General features: G+C 39.6%; 1 protein-coding gene and 1 pseudogene across 2 annotated transcripts in view; one reads left to right on the top strand and one right to left on the bottom strand.

The window, feature by feature from the left end:
• The window catches only part of LOC125862467 (uncharacterized), a 1,053,062-nt gene that overhangs the window by 443,952 nt on the left and 595,627 nt on the right, over positions 1-13,483 (top strand). The window lies entirely within an intron of this gene.
• On the bottom strand, positions 8,019-12,009 carry LOC125862469 (uncharacterized; annotated as a pseudogene).

Below are 13,483 nucleotides of genomic sequence, written 5' to 3'. Positions count from 1 at the left end.
ATCTAGCAATCCAAAGAACAAGCGTTAGGGAGGAATCACCTTATCGCACTCTAAGCACGACATAGAACATGAAGAAGGGAAACCTTTCCTAAAACGTTTTGTAGCCTCCCATTCATAGTCGTGGCGCGCTTCACAACCATGATTAGGACTCTACTCAACGCGGTGTGTTGGACTCCGAGGATTTAACAACCTAGTGCTCTGATACCAAGCTTGTCACGACCCAAGCCTAGGGCCTAGACGTGACATGGCGAATGAGGAACCCGAAGGAACCCCAAACAAGCCTCTCAAACTTGTCATCACACTTCATCGGTCGCGGAAGTACAATCAACATTAATTAACGGGAAATAGGGACTAAGGGCAAACCATTTCAAAATGACATCATAGAACAAGAGTCAAGCTCATTTACAAAATACTTGTCCAACGCACACCTCTACATACATAGATAGGACGGGGGCCATGACATACTACCGGCTCCCCTCATAGTCAAAATACAATTGCAAGCTAAAGTCTCAAAACATAGGAGTAGGAAACATAACATAGCCCTCGAATCATTGAGGACTCACCAACAAACTCGGATAAGCACCGTACTAGCCACGTGAATGGAGAGAAGGATCAAGAGTAGCTCCGGTCCCTACATGGTGACATCATGTAGGCAAAATATGCGTTAGTACTTGGAATGTACTAAGTATGCGGGGTGCAACACAACAATAGACAAGGACACAATCGAAATACAAGAAATAGTTTCATAGGCATTATGAATAACAATATGAGGATGCATGATCAAAGTGAAGTCAAAACATGTTTAAGTAAATCTATACTAATAGTAGATATCATATGTGTATGCATGATCCAACCAATCTATAACCCCAACTTAGGATGGGGGATGCCGTTCACACCCGGACACCCTGGTGGCAAGGTATAAACCCCTCACATGGTTGATGTTGGTCACACCCCAAGCATCCTAGGTGGTGAGATATAAACCTCTCACATGGTTGATGTTGGTCACACCCCAAGCATCCTAGGTGGTGAGATATAAACCTCTCACATGGTTGTCCGGTTCTTTTCCCCCGGACCGGGCATGGTCATGCAACACTTTATATAGGAAATTCCCATTAGGCTCTAATGCAATCTCACGTATGGAATGAACATATACACAAGCTTAGTTTGTCATCAACACATCTCTGGATTGCCATACATCTCATAACTCAAGCTTTAAAGCATCGATTCATCAATTCTCCATAGTTGGACATTTTGTCAAACACCTTGAAGGCATGTAATGGAATCAAAGAGCATGGAAAATAGGGTAGTAATTATGCAGCCAAACCAGTGAACAACCTACAACAACACCTTTTAACACCCACAATACCACATGAAAATCTCCACATCCATTCCAAATTTAGATTCAAGTTCTAGAGTCACAACATGCTCAAAACAATCACTTTTCATGTTTAAAATTCAATGTGCAGGAAATTATTACAAAGAACAAGACTAATTTATGAATCTTAACTTAAACCATGAATTAGTGAGTAGAATAGAGTCTAGGCACTATGGGTGGAAGGACCCATGAGTTCAACACCACATACCTTGAGTTCTTATGAAGGTCTTGAGAGTGTCTTCAATGGAAGCTTGGAACTTGGAGCAAGAGTCTCTTCAATCTTGAGGAAGGTTTTGGATTAGGGTTCTTGAGAGAACTTGAGAGAAAATGTGTCTAAGTATGGGAGAGGTGTTTTGGGAAATGTTTTAGAGATGGGAATTGAACTAATGGTATATAGGAAATAACATATGCCCTTTGGAAAAATGGTCCAACACTTAGAAAAAAAAATGAGGCGGGTGAACAGTAAAAACGCTCACTGGAAATTGCATTTCCTGCCGGACAGATTTTACGAAAATGGGCATAACTTCTTCGTCCGAACTCCGAATGAGGTGAAATGAAGTGCGTTAGGTATCTAACTCAAAGGGATTTCCATGGATATGTTATGGGCCACCCAATTATTTGTGTGCTAGGAGATATGACCCTCCAAAGTAGACCCTCGAAAAAGGCTTCACTTGGAAATTTCTGATTTTGATACGGTTGCTCTAAAATTTGGGTTAGACCCATTTCCCACTCAATTTGACCCCCTAAACAAGAATATGAAGTCGGATTTTTGAAAAACGAAATGGATTCTTTTCTATATAGCTAAACAAGTTTCCGGTAACTTCCGAAGCACATTTTTAAGAACTTTTTGGGTCATTTCACATATGATGTTGGGCATGGAAGCGAATACCCATGATCCTATAAGATTGACATGGACGCGAGTACCTATGACCACCTAAGTAAGGTAAGAGGCGACTACCCATTAGCCTTTATGTAAGGCAAGAGGGGACTACCCATTAGCCTTTATAGGAAGGCAGGGAGGTGATTCCCCATGTCTATGAAAGATAAGCTAAAGATGAGAATAATAGGTGATGAGCTTGGATGATTGCTAAGGTTGCCTTCTATGATGAGTAAGACTAGTGGAGGATTACCCAGGTCTTGGCTAAGTATGCTTTCAGGTTACTTGAGAAGTCTTCCTTACATGTTGTTATTATCTATTATGTGCATTGATTATGCTTATGATTTTTATTGTCTAACCCTTATGTTTATGTTTATGTTTATGCAAGCTATCCTATTTAGTACATTCGTGTACTAACGTATACTCTTGCCTAAATTTCTTATCCAAATGTAGGGTCCGGCATTCCTGACTCTCATCCCCGTGGCTAGGATTTTAGTAGAAGCAAGACTTGAAGATTGGTGAGCCTTCATAGCATTCGAGGATTTGGCAACCATTTCCTTATGTTATTTCATTTTATGTTTCGAACATTATTGTATGGGTTGTGTCCCAATGATTCTTGGCATTAGATGGTTTTGAGACAATTGTATGAGACTTTCGCTTCGTTTTATGAAACTTTGATGTTGTTGAAAATGTTTTAAATTTTACCGATTTTCTATTATCTTTACTATGAAAGCTAAGTGGCTTATATGATGCCTCTCAGGGTCTTGTATGTCATGTTACGTCTAGGTGGTACCCCTGGGTCGTGACAGGTTTTAGGCTGACTTGTCTTGGTGGGATAAGACAAGTGTCATCACGTCTATTTTTGGGTCATGATATTTATAGTGTTCTTTCTTATCCTCTTTTTGCGTTGCTTTTTTCCTTATTATTGGTGATTTTACTATACTTATTATTCTATGCTTATTTTTTGTAAATAATTTTGTATTGTTTATAGTGGAAGATAAGATAAGCATATGAAAATATTTGAAGATTTAAGTTTATGTTTGATGAACACAAGGAAAGGATCCCCTCCATTTGTATTTTGTCCATTAATCTTCAATGGTATAGTGATGTTGGCCATGTGTACAAATTAAATATTACAGATTAAGATCATTTTCCTTGGTACTTTTACACATTTTTTATTTATTTGTTTATTTTAATATATTCTTACACTAAATATTATTTTTAAAATTTCAGGTAAATTATTTTTAACCGTAAAGACTTGAATCGTTTTGTTCATTATTTTTTCAAGATTTTGTTTTCTTGTTTCAACTTTGTATATGTTTTTTCTTCACAAAAGTGAATTTAAATCTTTTGTTCTTATGTAAAGTTGTGAATAATGAAATCAATTTCGAGAATTCAAAAATTCCACAATTTTTGTGTATGTTTACCTTTTAGAATAATTTTGAATTATTAACTAAAATATAAATAAACTTAAAGGAATATGAATTTATACATATAAATACTTTGAGTTTACTTTATTTGAATACTTTATATTCTTTGTATGATTGAGGCTACATATCTCTCAATCTATTCATTTTATATAAATAAAATAGGTGGTATATTATAATTGTAGTAAAGATTTGAGAAAATAGAAAGTAATTTATAAATATTTCACAAGCTAAGATTAGTGAAAGGTGAAAAAGAGTTAATTCATTACTAAAGAGAAGAATAAACTTTTGAGGAATATGAATATTAAAAAGAAAAAGAAAAACACGAAGAGACTATAATATATCGATGACAAAAGTAATTATCAAAAATTGTAACAGATCTTACTTGAACCTCAACAAATATTTTGAAACTATTTTTATTTGATGAACAAGGGGATAGTATTATTTGATTTACACTACTAAAAAAATGCTTAAAAACGACGGACAGAAAAGCGACAGACGGCGTCGCTCCAAAAAGCGACGCCTTTTGCCACACTGTCCATCACTTTTTAATAAAAATAATTATTTTTTAAATTATTTTACAAAAAGCGGCAGACGGCATCTCTTAGTCCGTTGCTTATTTTTGCAGATTTTTGCGCTAAATATATATATAATTAATAATTATTTATTAAATATATATAGAGATGTTGTCCGTCGCTTTTCATTAAAAATAATTAAATATAAATTAAAAAATAACCAAGTTGTCCGTCGTTTTTAATTTATTTTACTTTATTAATTAATTTTTCAAAAAGCGAGGGACGGCATCTCTTAGTCCGTCGCTTTTTGGTCAAAATATCTAGTCAACTATTTTAAAAAGCGACGGAAACTGTCTCTTAGTCCGTCGCTTTTTGGTCAAAATGTTGGTCAACAATATTTAAAAAAAGCAACGGACTTAGAGACGCTGTTCGTCGCTTTTTATTAAATATCTAAAAGACATATTGCCATATTCATATTTTCCTCTCTCTCTCTCTTCACTCTTATTCTCTCCCTTCTCTCTCTCTTTATACATATATATATATATATATCGGTTCGATCCCTAGCTCCCGTCGCCACTGTCGCCGTCGTCGCCGTTGTTGCCTTTGTCCGTCGCCATCTCTGGCCCGTCGCCGTTGCTGTAGCAGCCAGCAGGTAGGGTTACAGTTTAGTTTTTTTTCAATTCTAGTGATTATAATTGATTGTTTGTTAGTATATTATTGTTTTTGTTTGTTGGGTTGTAAAATGACTTCTTTTACTACCTTTAGTGCCATCTTTGATGTCCTTTTGTTGCTTGATGTTATTGAGCACATCTTTTACTATACTTATCAAAGGTGTTGCCCCAATGCCAAGGCCTAAGAAATCAAAACAGAGAAATAACCTTGAAATTGCAACAATTGGAGAAGATTGAGGATGAAGAGTTGTGAAAGTAATGGTGTAATTCAATTGTTACTTTGATTTGATTATTGTTAGTTAGGTATAGATAATTGAATATTTTTATTTTAGGGTTTTTTTAAAAAAAATTGGGCATTTTAAAATTGAGCATTGTTAGTTAGTGAAGAATTAGCATTTTTGTATTTTAGGACTAGTTTAAACTTGAGAATATGTAATTTGAGGTTGAATTGGGATTTTTTTGGATTTGATTTTAGGACTAGTTAGTAAAGTGTTAATAATTTGGAGTTAGAAATTAGTAATGGAAGTGTTATGAGTAGATGATGAATGTTTGAATGTCATGAATTTAGATGATGAATTCTTGAATGTCATGAACTTAGAACTTGAAATTGAACTTAAACTTAGAACTTGAACTTGACCTTAGAATTTGAACTTGAACTTGAAATTAGAACTTGAACTTGAACTTGAACTTAGAACTTGAACTTGAACTTGAACTTGAACTTAGAACTTGAGCTTGAACTTAGAACTTGAGCTTGAACTTAGAACTTGAATTGAAATTAGAACTTGAACTTAGAAATTGAACTTGAACTTTGTATTTGAACTTGAACTTAGAACTTGAACTTAACCTTAGAATTTGAACTTGAACTTGAAATTAGAACTTGAACTTAAACTTGAACTTAAAACTTGAACTTGAACTTGAACTTTGAATTTGAAAGTCACGACCTAAAAATGGATGTGATGGCACTCGTCGTATCCCACCAAGACAAGTCAGCCTAAAACCCAATCATTTTTATAAAGTGCGGAAATAAAGCAAGGTTCAATAACAATTACTATTACGAAAACAAGTCAACTTAATTCAATCCCCAAAACCTGGTTGTCACGTGCACAAGCCTCTAATGTAATTATTAGAATTGAAATAAAATACGCAAGTCTCAAATGATGTTGTCTTTCAAGTAAAAACAAAATCATAAACAGGAGTAAGGAGGTTCGCTGAGATGACAAACAACTACCTCTCAGATCTCCACAGAAAGCCTCGGAAACTAAGAGAATGGAAGGTATCACGAAGATCCGGGCTCGTAACCTACAAAAGATTGTAGAAGCAAGGGGTGAGTACCAAACCACACGGTACTCAACAAGCAAACCTCTAAACACAAGCTAAGGGTACAGAATACGGGTACTCCTTACACCCCATCCTAACCTCCATAGCTACAACCTGCATTAAACCAGCCCAACCTAACAATTCACAGTTTACAAATCATACAGCTCAACAACATCACTCTAACAGATTATATATTCTCAATAACAACTCAATATTCATCAATAACAAGTTTCACAGAAAGGCACTCACAAGATCAGCAACACACAAGATCAAGTTCATCAATAATAAAATAATGCAATGCAATGAAATGCAATGTCAAGTATAGTGATGCATGTCTGACCTAATGATACACACCCGCTGTCTCTCAGTCCGGGACCCATGGGGGACATATCTGTCCATGCATCCATCGCGGCGCGCGATACGTCCCTTGAAATATAATATCTGTCGTGGTGCACGACATGTCCCTCGAAATATAGTATCCATCGCGGCGCGGATACGTCCCTCGAAATGGTACATCCTCTTTAATTTCTTATTCTTTCTCAATGCACATAACACTTGTCACAACCATGTCTCAGAACAACGCAAATGACATGTTCACACAAATAATGAGGAGATGACCATTTTCATAACATTGCACAAATCAGAACAATAGAATCATGATACAACTTCAACAATGATTCAACAAGTCTTTCAAACAATTCTCAACACATCACACAAACAATTGATCACATTACTCCCAAACATATACCACAAGGAAATACACGAATTCCATACGCTTAACAAGGGTTTAGAAATCCACTTGCCTCAAATAACCGAACAATCACTCCTAGACTTGAGTCTTCCTTTTTCGTTGAGCTTCCAAATCAATACAATCTATTCAAATAAATAACCACAATAACATTTCGAAATTAACAATATTCATATTACTCTATGTCCAACTAAACCCAAGAGCTCACCCAAACCTAAAATCAAGTTCTTATATCTTGGTGCCAATTAACATGTCAACTCTCATATTTCCAAATTTCAAGTCTACGGTTAAGTCTCCATTTTAAAAAGAAATTCCCAAATCTTAAGACTAATGCATAAATAGAAACTGGCCAAATATCAAAAGTCATCAACTAACACCTATTTATCAAAATTTTCCAGTGACTACACCCATCATTACACCATCATTATTATCCAAATTTCTTGACCACCAATCCTACATACCACCACCCCTAATTTGAAACAGAGAAAATCATTAATACCAGCCCACCAACTTATAAAGGAAAATCAATAGCAATTACGTTGTCCTTCAAAAAGTAAACAATTTTTCCCTTAGAATAATGGCGTCTCACATGTGGTACAATTTTCTTATAAAATTTGAGAGATAACAAGGCATCTCAAGATGAAAGCCGATTCCAAACTTTCCAATTCTTATCCAAATAAATTAATATAATAGTAATAGGAGATATGCATACCTATGTAATTATCAAAATAGTTTGTATCATGGAATCTTTTCATCCGAAGAGTAACAAAATTTTAAGAATTGAAGTTCTTACCTGTAATGCAGATGCGCAATAGTTCGAACCTACTGTAACGCCTAGGGTAGTTTCTGATTTCTTTTCTTTTCCTAAATCCTAAATAAAATAACTAGGTATTCAAAGTGGAAAATTACACTAACTTAATCTAATTATATGGAACAAATGGTATAGGGTCTAAAATATATGATCACTTTAGCCCATTAACTATTGCTTAAGTTAATTATCCACAATTCCCCCTCAACTAATTAACTAAAGTCAACAAATAGCTCAAAATTCCCAAAAATGATTTTTTGGGTCATTACATTATCCACCACTAAAAATCATGTTCGTCCTCGAACATAAGGTGAAAGAAAGTACCCAAAGCTTCAAAAAGCTGAGGATATCTGGCACGCATATCAGACTCTGTCTCCCAAGTTGCCTCTCTCACTGATCGGTGCTTCCATTGCACCTTCACTGAAGCAATCTCCTTGGTCCTAAGCTTTCGAACCTGCCTGTCCAATATAGCTATAGGTTCCTCCTCAAATGTCAAGTCTGGACCCAACTCCACTGAATCGAGTGAAAGCACATGTGACTCATCCGGAATATACTTCCGAAGCATAGAGACATGGAAAACAGGATGAACTGCCGACAAACTAGGTGGCAAGGCCAACTTATAGGCCACCTCTCCCACTCGACTCAAAATCTCAAAAGGTCCAATGAATCTAGGGCTAAGCTTGCCCTTCTTGCTGAACCGCATCACACCCTTCATAGGTGACACTCTAAGCCAAACATGATCGCCCTCCATAAACACTAAGGATCTAACTCTCCGGTCTGCATAACTCTTCTGTCGACTCTGGGCTGTCAACAGTCTATATTGAATCCTACGGACTTGCTCCATAGCATCTCTAAGCAAGTCAGTATCCAAAGAGTCCATCTCTGCCGAATCAAACCAACCGATCGGAGACCTACATCGTCTGCCATACAACGCCTCAAATGGGGCCATCTGAATACTAGAGTGATAACTGTTATTGTAGGCAAACTCTGTTAAGGGTAAATGTCGATCCCATCTAGCACCAAAATCGATCACACACGCTCGGAGCATGTCCTTCAACACCTGAATCGTCCGCTCGGACTAACCATCTATCTGAGGGTGAAAGGCTGTACTCATATCTAGCTGAGTACCCAAACCATGTTGTAATGCCTTCCAGAAGTGAGAAGTAAATAGTGAACCTCGATCTGATATAATAGAAACAGGAACCCCATGTAGTCGCACAATCTGACTGATATATAGCTCGGCTAACTTCTCTGCCGTATATTTCATCCGAATCGGAATGAAGTGGGCAGACTTGGTCAGCCTGTCAACAACAACCCAAATGGAGTCATAACCACCCACTGTGATAGGCAAACCCACAACAAAGTCCATAGTGATCCGCTCCCACTTCCAAGTAGGAATAGGCATCCTCTGAGATACACCCCCGGGACGCTGGTGCTCACACTTGACCTGTTGGCAAGTCAAACACCTAGAAACAAAGTCTGAAATATCTATCTTCATCCCACACCACTAGTAATGCTGACTCAGATCATGATACATCTTCGCAGCTCCCGAATGGATAGAATATCGGGAACAATGGGCCTCTTCAAGAATCAGTCTAGTCAACTCTCCCGTCTTGGGCACACAAATCCTGCCTCCGATCTTCAAGACACCGTCAGAATCAAGGACAGCCTCCTTGGCTTCCCCTCTCAATACTCTGTCTCGAATGAGACATAACTTCTCATCATCAAACTGGTGCGCACTGATCTGCTCGACTAAAGAAGACTGAGTCTCAATAAAAGCAATCATCCCATCACTCTCCTCTGAGATCTGCAACCGGACAAGACTGTAACCTCTGAACATCTCTAGCCAATGGTCTCTCCTCAATGCTAAGTGCTACAAGACTTCCCATGCTAGGAGTCTTCCTACTCAGAGCATCGGCAACAACATTGGCCTTCCCCGGATGATATAGAATGGTCATATCATAGTCCTTCAACAACTCAAGCCACCTACGCTGCCTCAAGTTCAGATCCCTCTGACTAAAGATATATTGAAGACTCTGATGATCAGTGAAGATCTCACAATGCACCCCATACAAATAATGACGCCATAACTTAAGTACAAATATTACAGCCGCCAACTCCAAATCATGAGTAGGGTAGTTCTTTTCATGGGACTTCAATTGCCTAGAAGCATAAGCAATCACTTTCCCCTTCTGCATCAATACACCACCCAATCCGACTCCTGAAGCATCACAATACACAGTAAACTCTACACCCTCCTCAGGTAGAGTCAACACAGGAGCCAAAGTCAACAAAGTCTTGAGCTTTCGAAAACTCTCCTCACACTCATCAGACCACTGAAAACCCACACCCTGTCGAGTCAATCTAGTCAATGGAGCTGCAATAGTAGAGAAACTCTGAACAAATCGTCGGTAATAACCTGCCAATCCCACAAAAACTCCTAATCTTGGTAGGAGAAGTAGGTCGCGTCCAGCCTCTAACTGCCTCAATCTTGGCCGGATCTACTCTAATACCCTTCTTGGACACCACGTGTCCCAAGAATGCCACAGTATTAAGCCAGAACTCACACTTTGAGAACTTGGCATACAACCTCTCTTCCCTCAATCTCTGAAGTACAATTCTCAAGTGTCGGACATGGTCATCCTCAGTCCTGGAGTAAACCAAAATGTCATCGATGAAAACAATCACAAAAGAATCAATGTATGGTCGAAACACCCCGTTCATCAAATCCATAAAAGCTGCAGGGGCATTAGTTAACCCAAAGGACATCACTAAGAACTCATAATGCCCATACTGAGTCCGAAAAGTTGTCTTAGGAATATCTGATGCCCTAATCTTCAACAAATGATACCCAGACCTCAAATCAATCTTAGAGAACAACGATGCCCCCTGTAGCTGATCAAATAAGTCATCAATATGCAGAAAAGGATACTTATTTTTCACTGTTACCTTGTTTAACTGTCTGTAATCAATACACATCCTCATAGTCCCATCCTTCTTCTTCACAAACAACACAGGGGCACCCCAAGGTGACACACTAGGGCGAATAAACCCCTTACTCAATAAATCCTGCAACTGATCCTTCAACTCTTTCAACTCTGCTGGAGCATACGGTAGGAAGGAATAGAAATGGGCTTAGTGCTCGGCTCCAAATCAATAGCAAAATCAATATCCTTATCGGGAGGAACACCTGGAAGATCAGAAGGGAATACATCGAGAAACTCCTGAACCACGGGAATAGAATCCATGGAAGGTGGTTCAACACTAGTGTCCTGAATAAAAGCTAAGTAAGACAAACACCCTCTCTCCACCAATCTCTGAGCACGGATAAAGGAGATGACCTTGCTAGGATAAGAGCCATTAGCACCCTTCCACTCAACCCTCGAAACACCAGGCATTTCTAAAGTCACAGTCTTAGCATTACAATCAAGGACAACATGATAAGGAGATAGCCAATTCGTACCCAAGATAACATCAAAGTCTACCATCCCCAGAATAATCAAATCTACCCAAGTGTCATACCCCGCTAGAGAAACAAGACAAGATCGATACACTCGATCCACCACAAATTCTCACCCACGGGTGTAGAAACACGAATAGGTACAGTCATGCTATCACATATCATATCAAATTCAGCAGCAAAATAGGTGGACACATAAGAGAATGTAGACCCTGGATCAATAATACAGAAGAAGATCGATGGCATACTGGGATAATACCTGTAATAACAACATCAGAAATCTCTGCTTTGGGTCTCCCCGGGAAAGCATAACAGTGGCCCCCTCGGCCACCTCCAACCTGGGTGGTAACTCTACTCCCACTCTACTGAGCTGCAGAACCACTACTAGAAGCTCTACCGCCTCTACCTGACTGAACTCTGCCTCGGCCTCTACCCTGTGGTACCAGTAGTCTAGCCTGAAATGAAGAATTAGGTTGGGACCCTCCACGACTACTCTAGGAAGTACACTGTCGCATCAGGTGATCGGGATCTCCACAAGAAAAGCAAAATCTCTGTCCCGGGAACTGCTGTGCGGACCCTGAAAACCCACTATAATTGCCTCGCCCCATAGGTCGCTGCTGTGATCCGTGACCCACGCTATAAGAACCCCGAGGTATCTGACAACCTCGGATATCGGTATAGATGCATGAACGGGTCCTCGCTGCTGAAAGGAACCACTCCCTCTGTGTGATCCCCTGCCTCCAGATGAGGCACCATGAAACTGACCTGCTGTACGGACCCTCTTAGGGTCTCCAAACTCTTCTCTCTTCATCAATTCCGCCTCTTTAGCGACACTCACAATGGACTGGAAGGAAGCCCCCTCTCTCGATGCTCTAAACACAGCTGATCTGATGGAGAAAGTCAGCCCCCTCACGAATCTACGGATCCTTTCCGTCTCGTCTGGAATAATGGCCAAAGCGTGCCTAGACAACTGGCAAAAACGGGCCTCATTCTCTGTAACTGATAAGTTGTCCTGTCTTAGATTCTCAAACCTCAAATGACTCTCCTCTCTCACGCTCCAAGGGATAAAACGGTCGTGGAAGGCACTGGAAAACCTCTCCCAAGTCACTGGAGGAGATCCAACTGGCAAAGCCCCCGAATAAGTTCTCCACCACTCTCTCGCTGGCCCACGAAGTTGGAGTGTAGCATATCTAACCCCATGTGACTTAGCTAATCCAACAACCTCTAACAACTCTCGGCATGTAGTCAGAAACTCATAAGCGTCCTCACTCTTCCCACCCTGAAACTGAGGTAGGTCCATCTTTCAAAATTTCTCATACCTACGCTGCTCATCCTCTGTCAGAACAACCGATGGTGCACCTTGACCCACAATTGCTGGTGCAAGATCATTCTCAACCATGGGATCTTTTGGTGGCTGCCCCACCGCATCATGCATAACTGGAGCTTCCTGTTGCTCTTGGGTCTGAGCCCCCTCTCTAGTCTGAGAGTCTCGTGGTGTAGTGGTCGCACCACAACCCTGAGTAAAGCTCTCAAGCACACTTAACACCCTCAATAATATATCCTGAAGCAAAGGTGTGACTGCAGGCTCTGGAAGGAACCTGGTCCTCTCTGTCATCAATCTGAGGCTCAGGAGAGGCCTCTCTAGTACGACCTCTAACTGGTGCTGCTCCACGGCCATGACCTCTGCCTAGTGTCGTTCCACGAGCACGACCTCTAGCTCGGGCTCTACCCCTACCCCTAGTTGGGGCCTCAACAACTGCCTCAGGAAGTGCCTCCCCTCTACCACCAGTAACAGTCACTCTAGTCCTCGTCATCTGTCAAAAGAGTATACAATAGCTCAGTACTAAAGAAGGTAACCACGCACGATGAGAAAGAATGAACAAAAAGGAAGTTTCCTAATAGTCTTTAAAGCCTCTCAGAGATAAGTACAGACGTCTCCGTACCGATCCTTGAGACTCTACGTAGACTCGGCTTGTATGCACGTGAGACCTATGAACCTGGGGCTCTGATACCATTTTGTCACGACCTAAAAATGGATGTGATGGCACTCGTCGTATCCCACCAAGACAAGTCAGCCTAAAACCCAATCATTTCTATAAAGTGCGAAAATAAAGCAAGGTTCAATAACAATTACTATTACAAAAACAAGTCAACTTAATTCAATCCCCAAAACCTGGTTGTCACGTGCACAATCCTCTAATGTAAATACTAGAATTGAAATAAAATACGCAAGTCTCAAATGATGTTGTCTTTCAAGTAAAAACAAAATCATAAACAGGAGTAAG

Source organism: Solanum stenotomum, chromosome 4 (genome assembly GCF_019186545.1).
Source record: "Solanum stenotomum isolate F172 chromosome 4, ASM1918654v1, whole genome shotgun sequence".
NCBI lineage: Eukaryota > Viridiplantae > Streptophyta > Magnoliopsida > Solanales > Solanaceae > Solanum > Solanum stenotomum.
This window is presented reverse-complemented; position numbering and strand designations above follow the sequence as displayed.